The sequence below is a fragment of the Erpetoichthys calabaricus genome, chromosome 1 (assembly GCF_900747795.2).
Source record: "Erpetoichthys calabaricus chromosome 1, fErpCal1.3, whole genome shotgun sequence".
Lineage (NCBI taxonomy): Eukaryota > Metazoa > Chordata > Cladistia > Polypteriformes > Polypteridae > Erpetoichthys > Erpetoichthys calabaricus.
Genome location: NC_041394.2, coordinates 144,348,287 through 144,368,666, shown reverse-complemented (window position 1 = coordinate 144,368,666; position 20,380 = coordinate 144,348,287). Strand labels below are relative to the sequence as shown.

The window sequence follows — 20,380 nt, the reverse complement described above, 5'->3', positions numbered from 1 at the left end:
TGTCAGCCTGAACTCTGTCTGTGTAGAGTTTGCATCCACCAGCCAAACCGCCACTTTGTCTACTTTGGTTTTCTGTCACATCCAAAACACATGTAACCTAGATTTTTTTAGCAACTCCAGTTTGGCCCAAAATGTGTAAATTTAGATGTGTGCATTAAGGGTACTATATGCTTGACTGGTATGTCATTCAGATTTAAATCATGTTATACTGTAATTCTGTAATAAATGTAGCTTTTCATTAGACTTTCTCTAGCACAGTCTTTTTTTTTTTAAAGGTTAAGCACTAAAGCTGCACATAAGACTCCAGATATGACCTCATAAGTGCTTTTTGCAGATTACATGCAACTTCTCTGGACTTAAACTCCACAGTCTTATATAGCTATTCTATTAGCTTTTTTGATCTGTTCCATGCACTGTCTGACATTGGACAGTAAGTGGTCCAATAGGACTTCAAAGGCATTTCATAAGATGTACATTGTTTATTTCAACACTATATCTTAACATGTATTCATGTGTGTAGGCCCTGTGATGGACTGGCCGTTTCCAACACTGCTTCTGGAATAGACTCTAACAGTCCTAAACTGGATTAAGCACTTTTTTGAAAGTTATTTTTCATCCGTGCTGATATAAATGTTTATATTAATAAAGACTCGACATTTTACCTATTAAATCTAATTTCAGCTCAGGTGTATCTGTAAGACGCAGTCTGACTCCAATATTTGCTAGTTCAGGTAATTTTATTTCAACTGCATATAGTTCAAATTTAATTTAAATTATTTATATCGCTTAGTAAGGGCGCTGATCCCACAGAGACATCACACTATTGATATAGTTCATAAACGGATACTTAGCAAAATGTCTTCAGTGTCTATCCCAGTTCTGCACTCATCTGCACAGCTGCCACGAATCTCTGACACTGACAATTCCTCAATAGTTTTTTAAAGTGGAGGGATATGGTGCTATTGAATGGTTTTGTTTCTTCCTCATAAAACTAGCAGTAATAATACAACTGGATTACGCCCTTCTTAACCTGCATTGACCGTTACAGCACACTCTTGTCGCCCACGACCTTTTAAAATCCATTTACCTTTGACACAAATTAAGGTAACAATTAAAAAAAAAAAGAATTGGAAAGCTACCCACTTTTTATGTAAATATATTAGGCTGAGCAGCTTCGGTATTGAGGGATTTTCTCAGGTTTGTAGAAATGTTCGAGATATAAATCCCTTTCAATGAGATGTCCATCAGCCATTGACTCCCTAGCTTCGCGCACTCGATTTATAAACGGCAGAGGTAAAACCCCGGTCTGTGCGGCTCGGGATACGAGTAATTGCTGCAGTTTTCGACATAGCTGCGCGCACATTTAAAATGGTGTAGTACAAATAACGGTCCTTTTTGCGTTATAGTCCAGCGCGTGGATAAACGAGTAGGGCACTCACACGTAATGAACTCTTTTAATAAAAATCACACGCTGCCATCGTGTGTTGGGGGAGACTCATACGTCAATGTACTACAATTGCCATATGAATGTAGTCGTACTTTAATCCCCTTTATCACTTTCTCGTGTTCCGTTGTTCATCTTAACTGTTAACCCCTGTGTTGAGGTGGGAAGCACATACCCGATCCGCTGATTTTGTGTGGGAATGTCATAGTACGGTATCATTCATACGCTCGCGCGCTCATGAACGCCAGGCTCGCTACTGTCAGGAGACCTCATCCACGCGCGCGCGCGCAGTATTTCCGTGTGGGATTCGCACACGCGCGCGCACACTTCCCAGTTAAGATCCCGCGCACCCTGGCACTACCGACCCATTCCGGCCCATCCAAGCCCGCTCGCCCTCTCATCGTGAAGATGTGTTCTGTCTGTGTAGCGTGAAAGACGGTGATCAAGTGGTGGAGCTTCGCGTGAGTCCTGCCGGTAAGTGTTCACAAGCAGGACGGAGACAATTATCTGCCTCGTAGTGCATCCTTTCTTATTGTCGTTTGGTTTGGAATTCACGAAGGCTTAGGGCGCGAAGCCGTACGGCACCGTGGGGAGACTGGGGCAGGGGGTGTGAGATGTCTCTCCGCCTTTCAGTGTAATGCCCCCCTCTCCAAGCATCCTGCATCCGTGAGAACGGTGCTGATGCAATTTAATTTTATATTTGGTTGGTGACCTCATATATGTAACATTCATGGTGGCAGTATAAGGTAACGTAAGAGCAGTGACAAAAGAAAAAACGAAATGCATAATATACAGTTTGCGCATATTCAGGCAAATTATAAAGCAAGTACTCGATTCAAGAGTAATAATTTCTAGTAATTCATCATTTTAACACTGTGTCATTACCAATGAATTAAACCGCCCTCCTCAAGCAAAAAAGAAGTGAACTTAAGGCTGTCATTGTGGCAGTGTGGCTCACTCAGATGGCGCATCGTTATATCCCGTCTGGATCCCATTCTCTCTCACTTTAGATTTAGAGTTAATACTGCATAAACAACAAGATTGGGGTTAGCTAAACTAGAGAAAACATCTCTTGCACTCATTTTTATAACTCTGAAATGAATATAATTGCTGTTTTGTATGCGTGTATGTCTTGGCTGGCTGTTATGTACTATACAAGAATTAGTTTCAATTCTTTGCTAAACACAAAATTTGAAAAAAAACAAAGTTTTCTGATGTTAAAATTATATATATATATGCTGTACATATTTATAAAATATACAATAGGAAAGAATCAGTTTTTTAATAAATTTCCTCAATGATTGTGGGTAGATAATCACATAACCGTACATTTTAAAATCCATTTAATCCTATTCATTGTCACAGGGCTAGGAGCAAAGCAGGAACCAGCCCTTAAAATAAAAATAATAGCATTAGTAATGATAATACTAATACTGTTTACTTATATTGCAATTTTTTAAAACGTTACAAAATTGTTTACATAATGCAGTCAATGTAATCTCACACAAATATAAAAATTTACAGAACAACATGAAAAGATATGAAAAGGGATAAGGTAGAATTAAAATTTAGTTGAAATAAAGGCCCTTCTGAAGCAAATTTTAAGAAGAGAGTTAAAGGAAGACACATACTCAGCAAACATACGTTCCCCTGGCAAGTCATTCCAGAGCAGAGATGCTCAGACCATAAAGGTCAGAGACTCTTTAATCTTTAACCTCACTCTAAGAACTGCCAAAATGTTCTTGCCAACAGAGGAACCCAGGCTGCATATGATAATCAAGAGGTATGCATACTCATGCACACACCCACGCTCTTTCATGCAATGATATTTAAAAGTTGGCAGTTAAACCAATGTGCAGGTCCCTTGAGTACCCATGGTGGCTGGACCAGGATCTAAAGTTATCGCCATAGCATTGTGAGGCACTTGTGCTAATCACTGTGCCACCGCACTACTCTAACTATATAGCTCAACATTTAAATTGTTGGTGCTGTTTAATTATTGTTCTTAGTTTAGCAGAAGCAACAGAAAAGGGTTATCTTTAGAACTGAATTTATGTCAAGGATATTATTTTAAATACATGTTTATCATCTGATATTAACATGATTAATGCCCAATGATCACATAGGAAAATTTCAGCATGAGTGCAGCCAATTAATTAAAAAAACACAAAAAAACTACAGAATGTACTTAAAGTTCTGTGCAATGTTGTTTCCAGATATGTAACCCACCATTCTAAGTCTTTTTAACATTTTTTTTATCAGCAACAAGTTCAAGGGGACATTATTTTCTCTTCATAACATCTGCTTTTATGCTTCAAACCTTGCAAACTTGTAATGGATAAAATGGGTTCAAAAATGATGAATGGATGGATGAATTGTCACACCAAAAGAAATATTTTAATTTTTTGCACAGAAATTATTTATTTTATAGCTATCCTTCCTAATATGATACACATGTAAAAGAACTGGTTCATTGTAAGATATGTTAATATGTTGCACCCCAAACAATGTTAGTGTTCCTAGTCAGAATTTTCAACTGGAATACCTCTACAAGTCAGATTTCCTACTTGGAAACTCAGGGATGGCCTGTTAAGTCTGAGTTTGTCCGACTTTAGATTATGACATCAATTGAAAATGAACTGCCAAAATGTTCTTGCCAACAGAGGAACACAGGCTACATATGATAATCAAGAGGTATGCATAGTCATGCGCACACACCATGAACTTTTGCAAAAGCAGTACCATTATACTATTTATTAGCACTCTTATTTGTGTCTCATTAAATCAGTTGTACATACAGTTCTGTCCAACCCTTTATCTGTGGACATGTTGTTATGGTGTTTGATGTACAAAATACATTGTTCAGTAGTTGTCTGCATTCTGAAAGAACAAGCAAAACAAAGGTTTTCCTGGAGGTGTCTGTATTGTTTTTCTGAATGTTTAACTGGAACTTGGTCAACTTGGGTATGACGTCATTCCCAGCTCTGACATCCATCTTCTGAACTAAATGGAATGCAGTATAATGAGCAGAAAATGCTCAGAAGTTATTATACAGTTTGACCAAAGCTAGTCTCTGGTGGGGGTAATACAGTTTTGTACAAAGCCAAGGAAATGTTTCCAATGGTGATTTTTAGATTAAAGTAGTGCATCCATGTCATTTTCTTTAAGAGTATATTTGTCATGGAAATGTAGAGGTAGCACCATAAGGTATTGGACTTTAAGGATAACCACTGACTTGGTTTACATTATTGTAAAATGGTCATCTTAATGGCAGTGTGCGCCAAGAAGAGTAGGTACAGGTAAGCTGGGTGGAAATTCTTTGGAAAGCAAGTCATGCATACAGTTGTCAGGGATGAGCAGAAATGCTGTACCTGGTATAGAAAAGTTTGTAGGTTGTCTTCTTGTCAGAGGGGGACATATTCCAGTTGTCTTCGGTCTTCAGGTTACAGTGAAAGAATGACTGGTTCCATAATGAGGTACGAGTCGTAATGTTCATGTTTGGAAGCCTTCCTATTGTTAGTTTTCTTGTTTCTCTATACTCAGAGAAAAGAATATCTTTTTTTACTGTCAAAAGACTTTTTTTTTGTTTCCCACTGCCTAAAAAGAAGTAGAATGTGGTCCTCATTAGTACTTACACAAGGATGCTGAGCTCATGGTCACACACAAGAAGCTAGCTATGATCCTTGACTACAACCACAACAAAGGTGAAGTGGCCAATATAGACAAAGAACTTACAGGTGTACGATAATGACTGCCCACTGGCCTTTAGATGTTTTTATAACACAATTGATGTGACTACTTACAATGTATTTGACATGAGGGCAATGTCAATACTACCTGGTTGACTGACAAACGGAAGAAAAGGAGGGTATTTCTGGAGCAACAGGGAAAGGTGCTTTTGACTCTTCATATTCAAAGAAGACAGCAATTTTCTTTCATTGCACCCTCAGTATTATTGTTGAAATATGTTGGACTGAATCTGGCTCTGGTACCTCTGCTGATGCATCCAGGGGTAGTCTGGAAGTGAAGATAATATTTCTTTCCCTTAACAATGACTGTAAAAAAATAACACAAACGACTGTAAATGTGAAAAATAAGCATTTTTTCTAGGGTTGTATATTGCTATACCTGTTTCACAGAAAATTCTCCTTCCGTTTCATACCTGACAGTAGATGCCAAATGTTATCATGTCTCTTTTTTCCTGTCTAGGACATCAACTCTTCTTCAGTTGTTTGTCCACCATTTTGTTTTATTTGCTGCTGCTTGCCTCAACAATCGCTTCTAATCTGTTATTCATTTGCATAAAACATGCTTTCAGCATATGTAAGTTAGCATAATATTAGTAAATATCGGCAGATGAAAAACAAATTTGAGATTTTGGAGTATTTAGTTTTTCTAGGTTTTTTAACCCCTAAATATTGATATATCAAAATGTATTTTCTTAGTGGATAACTACTGCCCTAAATCTAGCATCTTTCCCAATTTCATCTTTTTAACTAAACTGGAAATAGCAGGCCCGGCCTTAGGCATAGGCGAAGTAGGCGACCGCCTAGGGCCCCGGCGTCCGGGGGACCCGGATCGACGGCGGCCAGGCCCCCGGCCCGCCCCTCCCCTCGCAATGCATTCCAAAAGTTTCAAATATCCCAAAAAATAAAAAAGGACAAAAAACTAAAAAAAGAAAATATACAAAAAAACTAAGCTGGGCTTAGCTACATACCGCCACGTGGTGCCCAGTGGAAACAGTTCAAACTGGCTAAGTTGTAGCAGCTAACTACTCCGGGCGAAAAAGGGACGCAGGGTGATGACCTCGTAACGTTACAAGAAAACGTCTCCTTGGTCTAATTTTCACGCATTTCGCAGAGCTTCCAGGGGGGCTCCGTCCCCCTCAGGGGGCCCCTGGACCCCCCTTTCGCCTAGGGCCCCATAATACCTAAGACCGGGCCTGGAAATAGTGTTTATTGTGGTGAGTGAGCCAATGAGTGAGTTAATGAATCATGGAGCTTTGCATTACTTATTGGCTTCCCAAGACCCAGCAGTTGAAAAAATGGCTTGAGGAAACTGATTAATGTATTTATGTAGTTAGTATAACCAATTTCATTAACAACTTGCATTACAGTATGATTGTGTGCCTAATGTCAAATATTTTCTTGTAGTCAAAGAAAAATAGTACGCATTAACATTCATTTTTATAAACACCTGTCAATTCATCCATTTTCAAACCCACTCAGGGCAGGTTTTTTAATTATAAAGCTGCGACGCATAAATGACTACCTCTGCGAAACCATGTTCGCCACTAAGGTTCTGAGAAAGATTAATTTTAAAAGTTAAATGTAAAATGTTTTTGAGAAGTTTAATGAGTGTGTGTGTGAATTTGTGTTATATTTCCTGTAAGCAAATAAATAATGATAAAATAAAATAACCAAAGACGGCCACAGTAAGGAACTTTTGTTGATCTGGTTTTTCAATTATAAAGTTAAATCTCAAAGCTGTTTTTTCAGTTCTGCACCGTATATTTTTATGTTGTTAAAGAATGTCTCAAGGGGTTGGTGCTAGTAGAATGTTGCTACAGTAAACTACTACTTTTTGGCAGTCGAATAATAATAATTTCCTTTTGTCTATTGTTGGAAATAGTGATTGCAGTTGATGTTGCTACAGATTGTTAGCACATACATCGTCCGTGAAACCAATTAATTTACTACGTTAAAGCACATGATATTGATACATGCCGTGTACATCCTGCTCTTTCTTTCGTTTTCATGTTACGTATTTTATAATTGTACTTAAATGTTAACTATATTAAGGGAGTGTTCCCGTACAAATCGTTGTATAACATGGTATATAGTGACCACAGAAACTCAACCGTATGGTTCTCCAGCCGTCTAGTAAGTAGCCTGTTTTTCAACTTGAAATCGTCCGGGTAACTCTAGCGATGGGCCCGTGGTACCCACGATGATAAAACAGCAAAAATCGACAGGAAGAAGGGAGGGCGGCTGTCTGGCGATCAGTGGTCACTCGGTGTTCTCGCTTCCCGACGGCCACATGCCTCTCCACTCGCTACTTACTGCACACTTGCGGGAAACTCGAGAAGCAGCGCGCTAGGGACCTGGCATCCGACAGCTGATCTAACGGGTCTAAAAATAAGCACCGCGCAGTCCTGTACTCTCCATTCCACTCGGAACCGCTGAACTATACCAGAAAAATAAGTGGGAATAACGGACATAGCTTTGGAGGTAAGCTCCGAATCCTTTATTTTAGACGTGAAAGCGTCAGTACAAGCACTTTGCACCACGGAAGGCGAGTGACAACTGTAATTATAGTTCTGTTCAAGCAAATTTATTTTATCCGAGTCTTGACTATGTAGGCTGCGTCTGTACACGCTGCCCCTTGCGCTTGCGTTTGATATGCTTTTAGAATCAATCTGAACTGACTTTGGAGTCAGGACAAAAGTGCTTAGTGAACCCCGGTTTGTAGTTAAGTGGCATGGTGAGCTGAGAGAATCATCGTTTTAGATGGCAAGCTTAGCTTCACTAACCCCCGTTCTGCCTTATGAATGGATAGCAGACTTGCTATTTCCAATTAACCACGATACGTACCTTTGAGATCCACTTTAAAAAGTAAAGAGTGCAGTTTTAGCAACCCTTTTATCATTGCAGATTATTTAATTTAGACTTAAGTATTAAGAAGAAGTTTTATAGCACCAAGACAGTTTAAACTTCAAGATTTTTGGTAGTATATTGTACATATGCAGTATTAGTTTCATCATGGCGACTTTAACATTCCTGCACTTCATTGAATCAGAGACAAATAAAGTTTAAACATAAATAGAATTACTAGAAAACGGTTGATTGCAGATTCAGAAATGACTTTCACATTTTGTTAAATAAAGTTATCTTGGGAGTTTTAAGGGGGACCATTAAAGAGGAGACATCCATCAGTGTATCCATCCATCCATCCTTCCATTTTCAAACCCTTTTCAGAGCAGGGTTGTGGGGTAGCTGGAGCCAATCCAGGCAAGCAATGGTCACAAGGCAGTAACAGTTCCTGGACAGGGTGCCAGCTCATTGCAGGACAAACACACACACATACACACAAAAACTAGAGCCAATTTAGCATCACCAATTCAGCTAATGTGCATGTGAGATTGTGGGAGGAAACCGGAGACAAGAACACCCAGAGGAAACCAGCGCTATATAAATGTAATGAATTATTATTATTATTAAACCAATGTGGACATGGGAAGAGCATGACAACTCCACACAGGGAGCACCTGGGACACAACCCAAGCCTCCTTACTGAAGAGGAGTACATAAAACACGATCCAAAATTTATTAAAGGATAAGTTCAGTATTTTTCAAGCTATTTGTTCACAATCAAATTTTGCCACTTGAAATTGTGTCCTAAAGTGAAGTATTTTTTTTTTTTACAAATTTTAAAAATACATTGTTTGTTCTGGCACTTTACAGTGGGGATTTAGGGTTCCAGGGTGCTAAGGTGAAAGAAACAAATTTACCAAATATGTCCACTTAAAATTGGGAAAGGTTTCAGTTTAAGAAAAAATGCCTTCCATGTTTATGAGGTATCCTTGTAATAATGGAAGGAAACTAAAATAGTTATTTTATCACAGATTCTTGTTCATATTTTCTCAAGGTAAGGATATGTTTCTTTTTTGTATGTCCGCTTGCAGCGGCCGTTATTGGTGGAATTATGACAACCCAATGCTAAACTTCTCCCAAACTCATTACATTCTGTGCTGTTATATTATTTAGCCAAGTGGGAGCATTGTGAAAAGAGCACATATGAGTTTCACTGTACTCTCAATAAATCTGAACTAACTAATTACATTGCATTTTATTTGTGATAATAGCCTTATATTTTTAAAAGAGTCAATCCACCTTTACCATGGTGTGTCAAAAGAACTGAACACAATGTATTTGACTGAATAAATTCAAACATACTGATATAAATCAATCTAAAATACACGGGGAGAACATTCTAACTCCATGTAGCACCAGGCGCTGTGAGGCAGGAATGATAGCCACTCTGCCTATGTTAAAATATCTGCACTAAACTTCAGCCTTATTAAACTTAAGGGGATTGGTGTTGTTTAGTTGGCCCTAGTCTGTGTGTGTTCACCCTGTGTTGGACTGGTACTCTCTTTGGGTGTTGTTCCTGTGTGTCTGATGCTTGCTGGGATGGGCTCCTGCTGCCCTGTGATCTTGGCTTGGGTAAAAAGGTTAGAAAGATGGATGGATAATTTTTATTATTATAATTGTACCTATAGTGGAAAAATATATGAATAGATTAATTGATGGAGGATATTGAGGACAATAAAGATGATGTTGTTATTATTATTATTAGAACATTATTGTTATCAAGGTGTTGCTCCTGCCTTGCACATTATGCTTGCTGGGATAGGCTCCAGTTGCCCTATCACCTTGCCCTGAATAAGAGGTTTAGCAAGTTGGATTATTCTTATTCTTATTGGTGTTATTTTTCCTGTAATGTAGAAAATATATGAATAGATTAATTGATGGATGTTATTGAGGATTGCAATAATAATAATAATAATAATAATAATAATAGTAATAATAATATTAATATTATTGGGAGGTACAGTAGTACGGGCGGCATGGTGGCGCAGTGGGTAGCGCTGCTGCCTCACAGTCGGGAGACCTGGGGACCTGGGTTCACTTCCCGGGTCCTCCCTGCATGGAGTTTGCATGTTCTCCCAGTGTCTGCGTGGGTTTCCTAACACAGTCCAAAGACTTGCAGGTTAGGTGGATTGGCAATTCTAAATTGGCCCTAGTGTATGCTTGGTGTTTGTGTGTGTCCTGCGGTGGGTTGGCACCCTGCCCTGGATTGGTTCCTGCCTTGTGCCCTGTGTTGGCTGGGATTGGCTCCAGCAGACCCCCGTGACTCTGTGTTCGGATTCAGTGGGTTGGAAAATGGATGGTACAGTAGTACCTCTACTGTCTTGCTGTGAAGGAGAATGAAGACTCTGTTGAGGGTGGTCCCTACATAGAATTTTTTTATGTTCTCCCCAGGTGCTGCTACGACTGTCAACAGTCCAAACACATGCATGTTCAGTGTATTGGTGTTGCTAATGTGTCCCTATATAGTGTGTATGTATTTGCCTTGTGATGAATTGATGCCCTGTTCCTGTTGATTGTTCCTGTTGATTGTCTTGCGTCTGTCCGATGAATGCTAGAACTTTGCTTTGGAAAAGCACAATGGATGCCTATAACAACAGTTCAGTTCTTAGTACTTGACTACATGCCACATGCAGTGCTTGAAATGGAGACAAATAATTTTCTGTACTCTTTCAAATTTTACGTAGATTCTTAATTTAGCGGGTAAGAGAGAAGGATTTTCAAGGGAGTTTCAAGTGTGGTAGTATATCTATAATGGTTCAAGGAGATGGGGGGGCTGGGAGGGACAGAGTCATCTTTGGGGGGTCAGAGCACAAGGCTGCACTGCTATGCAACCATTGTCAATCCTGTGGCACAAAGTCTCCACAGTAAACTTGTTTTTTTTGACCACTGTTAAGGTGCCCTTGAAGCTGTAGTGCTGTGCGGTGCCTATCACACAAGCTGATGACCCTCTAAAACTTGTCTTCTGATAGGATTGTGATATTGGGTCTGCCAGATCTCTTTCTATCAGAGTTTCTAATTGCCTTTGGATTGTGTAGGACACTGACACTGATTTTTTTTCAATTTCTTTAAATGAAAGGCCTGCACGTCTAATGGTAAAAATGCTCTGTCTCATTTCATTTGTTAATTGTTGTTTTCTTGCCATTATCACTGGAATATTGTCCAAGTACTTCAGATGGTTTGGTAACACAATCTATTCCAACTCTGCTTTATGACCGACTGAGGATTTTAAAATAATCAACAGAAGTTGGGACTCCTGTGCAAATTGTTTGCTTCAACTTGCAATGCTTAATTTTATTTAATTGATGCAGAACATCTGTATGTTGTTGTTCCCTGAAGAAGGCCCATTTGTAATATTCTAAAATTTCCTTTTTTTCAGTTTTGCTTACCCAAACTTTAAATTTAAACCTCTGGTAGTTTACTGATTACCTTTTCTCCATTTTAGGCCATTCATTAAATTTGAATAAAAACTGGAAAAACTTAGGTATTCTAAAACTTTTGATTGGTAGTGTAAATCACAGTTTTTACTAAATTATTAGTAAGTCTTTGTTATAAACTGACTGATAGGCAAGAGTTTGTTAGTCTTGGCAACAGCAGATCCAGCTCAGTGCTGGTCACACAAGGAGTCTCTCAAGGCTCTGTCCTAAGTCCTCTGCTTTTCTGTATTTATATGCTTCCCCTTGGCCATATTATCCGTAGCTATGGACTGGGTTATCATTTTTATGTAGATGATACTCAGCTCTACTTCAATGTTAAAAGTGGAACTTCATCAGAGCTTTCTCAGCTCACAAACTGCCTTAGTGAAATTAAAACCTGGATGGAGTAGAACTCTTTAAAATTAAATTGCAATAAAACTGAACTCCTGCAAATTGGGACTAAAATGCAACTTAATAAAATGAGCTCCTTCCCAGTCTGTCTTGGCGGTGATCTCATCAGACCTGCCTCTACTGTAAAAAGTCTTGGTGTCATTTTTGATTCCTCCCTTTCTTATTCTGCCCACATAAATCACATTAAGAAACTTTCTTACTTTCACCTCCGTAACATATCCCGTGTTCACTCCTTCCTCTCCTTCTCTAATTTCTGAGAAACTTGTCCATGCTTTTATCACATCCCGCATCGATTATTGTAATTTCCTACTGGCAGGTGCCCCTTCTAATCTTATATCACAGCTCCAGCTTATTCAAAACTCAGCTGCAAGAGTCCTTACTCGAACCAGCAGCAGCGAGCACATCACACTCATCCTGCTCCGCCTTCACTGGTTCCCTGTGTCTTACAGAATCGAATATAAAATCCTACTAATAACCTACAAAGCCTTAAATAATCTCACGCCAAACTATATCAGTGACCTTCTCCATCACTATGTGCCTGCCCGCCCACTAAGGTCCTCTGATTCTGGCAATCTTGTTGTATCCCACACTAATCTATACTCCATGGATGACAGGGCCTTCAGCTGTATAGTGCCCAGACTCTGGAATGACCTACCGAAATTAATCAGGTCAGCTGACTCCATGAATTGTTTTAAAAAACAACTCAAAACTCATCTGTTCAGGAAGGCTTTTAGCTCTACCTGACTTTATTACCCTTCTCTCAGTTTACTTCTCTGTCAAGATGCTAATGTAACCTGTGTGTGTGTACGAGACCATCAATTATGTTATCTGTTTTTTTTTTTCAGAATTCACTGTTTTAATCTTCTTTATTTATTTATCTGGTTTGTACAATGCTATATACTGTATACGCTGCCGTTCTTTATTATATTCTGTAAGTGCCTTGAGCATGGGAAAGCTTCTATATAAATAAAATCTATTATTAAAATGTATTATTATTATTATTATTATTATTATAAAGTACCATTTTGGCAAGGAGAACTGAACAGAAAACAACATACAGAGTTTTAAATGGATTGTTTCACATGTAGAAGCAATAAGTACTGTAAGTGAACAGAACTGTACTTAACAAGGGAATGAACATGACTTTAAATATAACAATACCGATTTCCTACCAAAACATACATAAACAACAAAATAAATAAGTACAAAGTATCTGAGAAGACCAAAAGCTGAAATAACTATAACTCAAATTATTGCTGTACTTGCAACATTAGGAATAAATATAAGGAGTTAATGCGTTATTTTTTCTTTTACTCATTCAAACCACCTAACCATGTCTTAGAGCCCAGAACAAAGCAAACATAATTGCTATGAATATGATGCCAGTTCACTGCCACATCATTTTTTTTAGATTTTCAGTTTTTGTTTAATATTTTTTATAATTTTACATGAAGAATAATCATTTAGGTGTATTATGTATATATTGCAAGGTAGATTTCTGTTCAGAATTTTTTTTGAGATGTCTTGTGTTTTTGGCTTTACTTTACTACACTTGGAAATGTATAAGTGTTCAAGATATATTAAGGGAAATCTTCATTTTAAAATTAGATGAAATTTAGATAATTTGCATGTCATATTTATAGAAAAATACTGAAACTCATGTAAGCTCTTCTTATTTGTGTGAAAACTAAATTCTGCTCTTTATCTTAGCATTATGATCTGCAATAGTTTCATGACTTGAAGTCATGTTTAAATTACTTGTAATAGATGAACATAGAAGTAGTAAATGAAAGCTGTATTAATGGATTCTGTGTAGATAAATTCGAAGACAGTTGTGTCTTTCATACATTTTCAGTAATGTGAGTGGAGAATGTTATCTATGGATATTTATAGTAAAGTATATTAATTTCAAGTTTATTGTTTTGTAGCTCTGAGTATACTGTAAGCTCAGAGTGATCTAACTATTTCACAGGTAATATACAATTACATAATTTACAAATAACTAATTATATAATACATGCACATAAAGGTATAGATTAGTTTAAACATACAGTAAAATAAAGTCACTTCAAACTGAAAACCGTAAATGAATCTTAACAAACTATGTCAATAGATATTATCATTGATCTATGGCCAGCTGACAATGGAGGAGAGGAAAACAAAAATTCCAGTCAGCAGCATGCCAGGAGAAAATAATCCTCTGGTGTGTCCATGGTCAGTAATGGAACAAAGTCAAAAGAGAAAGTCAAACACAGTCACAACCCTGGAAATCTATGCCAACTGGCCACCCAACCCCACCTGGTCATTTTGCAATAAAAGTTTGTGCTTGGCAGAATAATAGGATGACAGAATATTTTAACATCCTTAGATTTCAAAGCTCCCAGTATCTCTGGTGTCTTTCCCATGAGTAGAAAACAGCTTTGATGTAGAGCAGTGGCATCAAGTGCCACAGCAGGATCCTGAGAAGTAAAAGAAAACAGTGGAGGGTCAGTAATAGTTTTTAATTATTGTAATACTTGTATTTTAGTAAAACTTTGTCACAAATAGAGATGCTCTTGTCAGTTGCTCTAATCAGTGTATACTATACTAAACTAGCGAGTCTTCAGCAGGGATTTAAATGCTGGGACAAAAAGAGTATCTCTTACATAAACCAGATTGTTTTGTAGCTTTCAGGCTAAAAAGCTTGAGCTCCTATTGTTGTTTTGTTATTCCTTAAAAAATGTTCAGTACACTGTCATCTTGAGATTTTAATGTGTGCTCCTAGTTTGTTTATAGTGATAATAGGGCTGTCAAATTTACTAAATATTTAGATTCAAATGCTTATATAAAAAAAGAAGAAAATATTCAAATATATTCAAGTGTAATTTATGTATTTCACATACTACATAGAGAGTATGTTCAAAATGTACAGTATGTGCTGTTGTTTTAAATTTGAAATTCAAAATTTGACATTTTTTGCTTGTTGTGTGTCTGTAAAGCGTGAAACAGGTTCACTACAGGGACAAAGTGATGTAATGGAAGAGAAAATAGAGCTTGGAACACTTTGGTAATCCACATAAGAAACAAATACGAAATTATCGATGATTGCTGAACATCTTAAATGTAGTCATTAATCAAATTTTCTTTTTTTCATGCTATACTTGATTTCTGCTCCTAAAGGGTGGAAATAATAACTTTCTCTACCCATCTTTCTATTGTATAAGATAAGACCTCATAACAATTTTCTTATAGTACTTCACAAATAAAGAAACTGAATGTGCTAAGTGTTGCATTTTAATGATCTTTTATTAGATATGCTTATTCAAAACAACTGAGAAATAATTTGTAAAAACAGTGTGAATGTTCAACCGGGGACTACTAAGATAATAGTACAGAAGAAAAGTATAAAATAAAGCTGACAAAATGTAGGCTATAGATATTTCCATAGTTGGATGGAAGGACAAGAAAAAGCACTTAGTGGATTATAGATAGAGCATGCTGCAACTGACTTTAATGTGGGATACTACTTAAGTGCAATAGGTGGAGGCAGACAGTTAAGGAATGACATACAAAACCAATGTAAACTGATTGTCTTCTTCCTCTTTACAGCTTTGAAGCAAAATATAATAAAGCCAACCCAAGTATTTTTAAGCTTTATTATTTTAGTAAATAAGGTGTAGCTGTATTTAAAACTGTGGCTTGGCAATGACACTTAAAATGTGCATTGCTGAAACTGAAACAACTCCTTAAAAAGGTGAGATTATATTAATAAATGAAAATCATTGCCTTTAATGAGAAAATGAGGCTAGGTTTTGCTTGCTGTGATAGATGCCTGTCCTAGCATAAAACAGTAGTAAGTCAGGAATACTGGGTGCAAGAGTGACTTTCACCATGATATTAGATGCAAGATCACAACAGCAAAGGAACAACATCTGTCCCAAAGTGGGCTTTGAATGGGACATATTTAATAGACAGAAAGCTGTCTCTTTTACTAATGATTATACAAGCTAACCATTTGCAAATGTGAATATATTGGTCCTGGTGATGTGCAAAAACAGAACTATAAACTACCACATGTAAAATATCTATTTAACAGTATTTTAGCAAAAAATGCATGTGTTTTGCCTATTGTGAGCAAACAACTGGATATCTGATATGGATTATGCCACAAACGTAACGCAAGTTTTATTTTTTTTTTCCATGAACTTTTTCATATCATTTGCACACTGTACGCCATTGTTCACCATTTGCTTTTGTTATATCATAAACTTTTTTAGCTTCTTTCCCCATGAAAACATAAGATTAACATTTTTTCATCACTACAAACTACATGGGGTAAGTAACATAAAAAAATATAATGTTTGGGTGGAGTGTTTCTTTAACATACTGGTGATATTCACTAAGGTGTATGCCGATGTAGGTTAATGTGTAGACCTACCAGAATAAGAAGTGTTGCAATGGTTCCTCAATAAATAATACTTTGTTTTTTCTGTATTCAAAGACAAGTAGTAATCATTCACCCACTCCTATAATTTGCCAACGCAATTTATTGATACAATGATTGGAGAAACATCTATTGGTTTGACAGGAAGGCAGGGCTGAGGACCATATGAATGTTACGAAAGTGAAACTGAATGTTATGTTTTCTAATGATAGTTCCCAACTGAATCATATAAAGTGAAAACAATAAAGGTTGAAGTACTGAATCCATATTTGACATTATGAATATAATCACAGAGTATCATCAGTACATCTCTGTAAATTGCTTGAATCGATTTGATAAATGTGAACTAAACCACGTTAGCACATTGCTTGGGATCATAATGTAATTTCCTTTCCTTTGTAACAGAACAGAAGCAATAGTGTTGAAAGCTCTGCTTAAAATTACCATAGCATTTCCTTCATTAGAACATATTAAAATGTCAATTATAAAGAAAAAGTTGATCTGAAATAGATCTAAATTTATTAATCATATTTGGGCCTAGCTATGATTTTTCAAATAATTGTCTAATAACCAACATGTTTAGCAAATTATGAACTGTTTTTGTCAAGGATAGGTACTTCCAGAAATGTATTTTAGCTTTTTATTAATTTTGTTGGGACTAAATTTAATCGACGTAAACACAACAGAATGTGCGCAGTATCAGTGAAATTGCATTACAAATAGCTCCCTACAAGCTAAAAAAAACAATTTAACATAATGAAAAAATACTCATACTGTACAACTGACCATCTAATTTATGTTTTATTATTCTGCCAAAAACTCAGATCAATGCCTTTTTGTTTTGACAAGGTATGGATTCAATTTAAGAATAACAAATGTCATATCAAAAATTCAAGGAGTAACAGAGATGAGCACATTTGATGCACTGCTCCTTATATACTTTAATTGCAATATAAATTATGCTGTTATGATTTTGTATCTTTGTTTTTTCTTATGAAAATTATAATGGTATTTTTTCCCAGGATTTATTTATTCCTTTCCCAGGTTTTGAAAAGTGTATAATATTAGTTTTACTTCAATTTTCTGCTGTAATTTTGATTTGGAATTAGTTATTTTATATATCTGTTATACTTTGAAACTCACAACATCATCATGTTTTTTTTATTGGACACTGCCAATTTGAGATTAAGTTGCTATGACACCTGCTATTGACTTTTCCATAATGTGACATCATCAACGCAATGCTACTTAAACTTGTTCAAGATGTACTGTAGATAACCTCTCTAAACCTATTTCTTGCTTTCCAGTTAGTCTGAACTTCAGGTAGTCATGAAATGACAATGAAGTTTGGCTTATGTAATGTGCCTTAGGGCTGTCAGAACGTACATCAGTTTTTGAATATACAGTAATTCTAATCTATATGATGAAATTCTTAATTCAAATGCAATTGCTGATATTTAATTGTAAAAGAACAATACTTTTTTTCCCCCTCACATTAATTTCAGTACTGTGTTACTACAAGCATGCTTGAGCTGCAAATATTTTACATGTGTTTATCACATTACTTCCATGATCAGCGTTTGTACCATTTTTAAATGTTAGTTTGTATATTCATTTATAAAATGGAAATATTTTTTTTTCTATACTTCTCTGCTTTTTGGTTAATGGGTGTAAAAGCAGCAGATTTTAAACACATCTCCAGCATCCTAAAAGTATCGTTTTGCTTATAATCTTGCTCCTTTTCCCACTTGAACCTGAGATCCCTGATTAGCTGTTGTTTTATATTAAAACAGTGAAGGATGCATCATAGCAAACAAAAACTAAGTTTTTTTTCTCATTAAACATAATCTGAAATAACTACTATGTTTCTGATTTTCCTTTTATTATTATAATGGATTTAAATCAACATTCATTTTCAGTGTTAGGAAAGCTACCTCAACCATCTTGTATCTTTTGGAGGTTGCTGGCTTGATACATAATTCCTGAAAAAAAGGCAACATGAAAAATTAGTATAAAGGTTACGTTTGCTGAATTTGTAAATAGGGGAAAAAATCTCATTTAGTTTAATCCTGTATTTTATTCTTTGATCACCAGTTCCCTGCACTATAAACATATGAAACTGGGCTGCCTCACACACTTGTGTTAATGAAAATGTTTTTCTAAATAAAAAATATAATTAGAAAGGAAATCTTAAAGATCACTTACATTGCAACATTCAGTACATTCAGTAACTTTTTTTGTGAAACACAAAATCAACTCACCATGTCTCGACTTATATGAAGTATAGGTGGACACTGACTTCATATCTTTTGCACCCAAGGACCAGAAAAGCACATAGCAGGGATGAAAGGACGGGGCAGTGTGTGGGGGGCTATTGGAAGGAGTGCGTTTAAAGTGTTTAAGTGATCATGAGCAATTTTGTATGGGTTTCATATTTTCATTACAGGCATGTGAGGAGACTCATTTTTAGTTTTCTCTTGAATTTTAAAAATATTAAAAAATATTAATAACAATGAAGCATACAAAGGCATGGTAAATATAAATGTGTATGAAGTAATACTTAGATCTTTTAAGCTATGTTTGAAAATATTTGAGTATTTTCTTATTTTTAATATGAGTATTGTAACCCTAATTTTTGTATAATTTGAGAGCCCTAGTGGACCTTTTCTTGTCTTCTAAATTAATTTTAGTCATTCATCTCATGGTTCTATACATAGCCCCACCACTTCAACTGCAAATCGGAGTTTTACATTAGTGAAGTTATAAAATTGTAATCTTCAGTCCATTAAACCAGTTAATGTTGGTTAATATCTATGGTTACAGAAGCTTAATCTCAGGATTTACAGGGTTTCAAAAGAATTTTTTTCTTGGGGTCGTACTTGTCATAAATAGTATCTGTCCAAGTTTCATCCTCCAGCCATTCCATACTGATCAGTAAATGTCTTCTTCAGTTATCATGAAAATATTACAGGTGTGAGCCTCCCAAATGGTAAATTTTATACTCTGTCTTGACCTAATTTACAAGCATTTGAAAAATACATTCAAGAGAATCTAAGAAATGGATTTATTAGTTCATCTAGTAGTTCTGTTGTTGCTGGTTTCTCTTTTGAACAGAAAAAAGATTGTTTCCCTGTATTGATTACAGAAAATTGAATAAAACAGCTGTTACAAATAGTTACTTTCTTCTGTTTCTTTAATCTTTTTTTAATCAAGTCACTGGTTCAACATTTTTTACAAAAATAGATTACAAAAGTGCTTATAGGTTTTCACCAATCAAAGGAATGAATGGAAAGAGACATATTTTTACTACAATGAAAATGCAGTAATGCCATATTTTTTGGCAGATGCTCCAGTGATTTATCAAACATTTGTAAATTACTTTTTTAGTGATCTTCATATTGGTATACATAGGTGATACCTTCATTTTTTCTAATGATCTGGAGACTCATGTGAAACATATTAGAAAGGTATAGCAAGGATTGAGTAATTATAACATATATGATAAATCTGAAAATTGTCAATCATCTTTTTGGGATATGAAATTTCGTATACTGATGTAAGTACAGACAAAATTACAGCTGAAGCCATTCTGAATTGGTGGCCACCTGAGACCCTAAAACAAGTACAGTGCTTTGAGGGTTTTAACAGTTATTATCACAGATTTAGCTGTGTTATTGTACCTATTATATCACTAAGGAAAATAACTATAAATTTATTTGGACAAATGAAGCTCAAATGTCTTTTGAGCAATTAAAGAATGTATTTACCTCAGCCCCTATTTTACAACATCGAATTGCTTAATTGTAGTTTCAAGCTGAGGTATTTGCCTCAAGTATCAAGGTCGGTGTAATTCTCTCTGAAAAGTTCCCACACTCAAACTAAATTCATCCTTGTGCTTTCTCTTCCATGAAATTAAATGCTGTGGAACAAAATTATGGTGAGGAATTTGAGAACTCCAGACTGGGTGAAAGGAAAGGCAGATGCTCTATTATGGCAATCTGAATCTAATAAATTAACATTGAAGATGACATTATCC

General features: G+C 36.1%; 1 protein-coding gene across 4 annotated transcripts in view; it reads left to right on the top strand.

The window, feature by feature from the left end:
• Positions 1 to 1,760: 1,760 nt before the first annotated feature.
• abcc9 (ATP-binding cassette, sub-family C (CFTR/MRP), member 9) overlaps positions 1,761 to 20,380 on the top strand; it is a 254,037-nt gene continuing 235,417 nt past the window's right edge. For 2 of the 4 annotated variants that reach the window (XM_051923333.1, XM_051923330.1), the window contains exon 1: positions 7,331 to 7,674. The gene's annotated coding sequence lies outside the window, so the exon portion shown is untranslated. Of the gene's footprint in view, positions 1,919 to 7,329; positions 7,675 to 20,380 lie in introns of those variants that run through there. The other 2 variants (XM_051923326.1, XM_051923321.1) reach the window with 2 other exon arrangements.